A 4799-nucleotide genomic window follows, 5' to 3' on the forward strand; every position below is an offset into this window, starting at 1 on the left:
ATACGTACAAGTATGTGCATACCTACATCTACCTGTATATATAGGTGCATATCTGGGTACAGGACGTTGCAAACAAAACGTAGACAAAAAATAATAATAACCAGAGTATAGAAAACACACAGGCCACATAGAGAACATTTTCCTTCATCAGCTGCCACCATTCTAACACAGGCGTTTCGAAGAGTATTATATATATATATATATATATATATATATATATATATATATATATATATATATATATATATATATATATACTATATATAAACAGAGGTGGCTACCGTTAATCGAAAAGCTAACTTCGTTAATTGTTAATCCGTTCTTTGAAAATGCATCGAAAAAGGCAAAAACTACAGTTTAATACACCACCGATTTTGTTGCCTCATATTTCCAGAAAAATGGATACTTTAAAAAAAAACTGTCAACAAATAATCGCTTATATCCTGTAAATTGAGTAGACGATGTAGATTATGATTACGAAGAAATTTGTAGGCAAAATTTTTGGAAGGAAGAGAGGGAAGGAAGAGTTTCTGGAAAACGGTGTTTCGGATCAGACGGCCCACATAATTTGGAATTTCTCCGTTTTGACGGGGACTTTTCCAATGTTTTTCACCAAAATCTTCAGGATGATGGGATGCATCTTTTCACGAAAATAAATAAATAAATAAATAAATAAATAAATAAAATAAAAAAGTTTTGAAATTTTATTTTGTTTCACTCCCGTCACCCCTTGATCACCCTAGTCCGAAACGATTTCAGCCATTCTTTTTTCATTACGCACTTAACACCCGTGAGAAAAATATTTTCGGTTTCAAAAAAATTGTAAATAATTTCAGAGGAAAATGTGTGATTTAAGGAAGATTTGGCTGTTATTTCTAGCACATGCCAAAACTACCCTCCTCGTTTCTTTCTCACTCACACATCTATTGATAATTCTGAATATTTTTCTCCTCATAAACAAATTTTATGGAATGATGATGTCAAAGTTACACACGTGAAGTCCCAACAGAGCGAGACCATGTTAAGCAGAGTGAGTGGCAAGGTGGAGAGAGGGGAGGGATAGGAGCAGAGGAAGTATAGTTGAAGTGAGAGGCAAAGTGGCTAAGAGAAGGAAGTAAGTGGGACTAAGAGAGAGAGGAGAGAGAGAGAGAGAGAGAGAGAGAGAGAGAGAGAGAGAGAGAGAGAGAGAGAGAGAGAGAGAGAGAGAGAGAGAGAGAGAGATAGATTGATAGCGCTGAGAGGCAAGAGAAATATAATGCGTTATCAAGCTGAGCGTGAGTCGAGAGCAAATATACGACAGAAGAGCAATTATCCAATCTTAGCTTTCACTGCTTATACTACATGATATTTTTGCCTTACGATATGGAACATTTCCTTGTCATTTAAAAAAAAGGCACTCTGTCGCTTACGACGACGAGGATCCTATCTGATCAACAGAACAGTCTGCTCGTAAAATGCAGACATGCATACCATAAGAATTTTAAAGGGCCTAAAAAAGCCTGAAAGAATGATGCGTACAATGTTCAATATGGTAAGAAAATCTGAAAACAATAGAAACTTTTAAAAGTTTACCAGTTTTTATGAAATTTTGGGGTTAACGGACTTGAGTTAACGGAGGCTAAATGTAACGGAAGTTAATTAGTCCGATAATAATTTTCAAAGTTAACTTAAAAGTTAAATCGTTAACGGAAATGTTAACTTCGATAATTAACAAATTTACGGACTTACGCCCAGCTCTGTATATATATATATATATATATATATATATATATATATATATATGTGTGTGTGTGTGTGTGTGTGTGTGTGTGTGTGTATGTATACATATATGAATATATATATATGTATATATATATACATGCAGGGCACGGCGAATATATTGTCTAAATTACGCAAAAATGAAAATAACACTGACATCTCATTTTAACACATATATTTACCAAAATTACATAAAAAATATTTTTAAATACTAAAGAGTAAATTTATTCAATAAAATCGCCATTGGCTTCAACCACGCCCTCCAGATAACTTCGGAATCTCCTTCAACTCTTCTGGACGGTCTCCTTGTTTAAGTTGGTGGGTGCTACCATAATCCTTGCCTTCCGTTAAATTTAGCTTCGGTGTTACAAGGAGTTTTGTTGGTCTCTTGCGCCTCACACATAATAATCAAGGGAGTTGCAGTCTGGGGAGGTAGGCGGTCAGATGTTATGGGTGACGTGGACGCAGAAATTGTCTGACAGCCATGACAGGGTTCTCCTGCTTGTGTGACATGGTGCAGAGTCCTGTTGCGAGAATAAGGTCTTCCAGCAGCCACCCTCTTGAACCAGAGCAGCACTACCTCCCTATATCTATATATATATATATATATATATATAAAACTGAGAATGTATGTCTGTGTGTGTGTGTGTGTGTGTGTGTGTGTGTGTGAATCCCTAAAACTCCAGAACTACACAACCAATTTCATTCAAATTTTACACATGCCTTACTTAGGGTCCCAGTTGTGTTTTAGTCAAATAAATTTTAAATTCATGCATACTTCCGGCCCACAGCAACATCATATCTCCTCCACTATTTAAGTATTATGTGTCAAAACACTCATGTCATTCCAACCGGAATCTCAAAAACATTGTTATTAATAAATTTATGCATTTCTAATCAATTTGGAGATATTTGCTATCGATTTGCAGATTTTTAACAATGCATTTGGTGATTATTTGCTTTATTTCTCGGGCAAAACTTACAACTTAGAATAAAAGAATAAGATGATTATTTCATTCAAAAATTGATGAGCTTTGTTTTTAGTGATGACTTGAAATGGTAAAAATTTTTTCTAACTGTATTTGCTTGAAAAAACATACTTTTCTTTATGTTCAGTAATTCATTATAATTACTTTTACGATGTGCCTAAATAAAAACCATCGTTATAGATCAGCATTTCTCAACCTTTTTCGCGATTTGGCTTCCCTTGGATATTGAAAAAATTTATTTCGGCTCCCCTGTGTTGATGAAAAATTTAATCCAGCTTCCCATGTATCTGAGATAGACCGGCCGGCCCATGACAAATCTGACAAAAGGGGGGGACCCGCAGAACTACCAGCTCATGAACGGCATCTGAAAGTTGGCGCGCCAATCATGCTGCTAAGGAATTTAGATGCTCCAATAATGTGCAATGGTACGCGGATGATTATCAAAAAATTGTGCTCCCGAGTTCTGTAGGCAACAATCTTGAATGAGCCGGCCGCTGGCTAAGACATACTTATAACTCCCATGTCCGTTATCCACTCCGATACGACCTACAAGTTTAAACAGATGCAATTTCCCATCAAACTCTGCTTTCCCATGACAATCAACAAGGCGCAGGGACAATCAGTGCAAGCGGTTGGTTTGAATCTGACAGAGCAAGTATTCTCACACGCACAACTGTACGTTGGCTGTCCCCATGGTCTTTCTATTTGTGCACCCGAGGGAAAGACGAAGAATGTTGTCTACCAAGAAGCACTCCAATGATAACAACGGCAACTTCAACTGCTCCAATTTCAACTCCGCAATTTTTTCATCGTCCTGCCAGCCCACGTAAGTCCAGTCTTGCCTTGCTCTCCTTACTAACTCACCACGACATTCTTTTTTTTCTACCAAGATCCGTCGTCCAACCACCACTTCGTATCCACTTCGTATCCACTTCGTATCCACTTCTTCCTCTTTTTTATGTCTTCGTTTCTCTCTTCGCGTCGTTCTCTGACCGGGTGAAACCGGGCTTAGCTGCTAGTATATATATATATATATATATATATATATATATATATAGAGAGAGAGAGAGAGAGAGAGAGAGAGATACACACACACACACACACACACACACACACACACACATATATAATTCGTGTTATGCTTAGCAGCGATGCACGTTACTAGAATTTCCGACTCGAGTCGGATTGAACAAACCACTCATATCTTAATTGTAGTACCCGCGGTAAAGGATTTATGAATGGATTTAATACTGACTAGCTTGTAGAAGACTTAAAGTCGTATTATGTATAAAAATGAAGTCAAACCAAGTAATGATCTTTTCAATGCATTTAATACCTGTTTCAGATCATTTTCATAATTGATACAAAAAGAAGTTCATAGCTTACACAAAATCCTCCTCGGGTAAAGTATATCAAAATATGAACAAACTGATAAAATACGCCTCTTGTATATTGTCAGAATAATAGTAATAATCCTTTGTTCTATAGGCACAAAGTCTGAAATTTGTGAAGACGAGACCTACAACAACCTAATGCTCAACTGATATTTGTTTCATCAGCTCCGAAAGGATAAAAGGCGATATCAACCGCAGCGGAATTTGAACTCAGAACAGAAAGACAGAAGACACATCGTTAAACATTTTGTCCGGTATGCCAACGATTCTGCCAGTTCGCCGCCTCAGATGATGATGATGATGATGATAATAATAATAATAATAATAATAATAATAATAATAATAATAATAATAATAATAATAATAATAATAATGATAATAATAATAATAATGGTAATAACAATAATAATAATAATGATAATAATAGAAACACCTTGAAGTAAGACCCTACATAGACAGTAACAAACTTGCTAACGCCAGAAGAAACATTATGAAAAAAAAACCTACTAACTGAAGTAGAGATTGACCAAATTAAACAAGCAGTAAGGGATAAAAAGAATGAAACTGCAGCTAAAGAAGATACTACAGAGGAAATAATTATAAACCAGCCCAAGGCTGATGAAAATACAGTAATAATTGAAAGAGTTAAGGTAACTGA

The sequence above is a fragment of the Octopus bimaculoides genome, chromosome 16 (genome assembly GCF_046866305.1).
Source record: "Octopus bimaculoides isolate indiv1 chromosome 16, ASM4686630v1, whole genome shotgun sequence".
In the NCBI taxonomy this organism is placed as follows: Eukaryota; Metazoa; Mollusca; class Cephalopoda; order Octopoda; family Octopodidae; genus Octopus; species Octopus bimaculoides.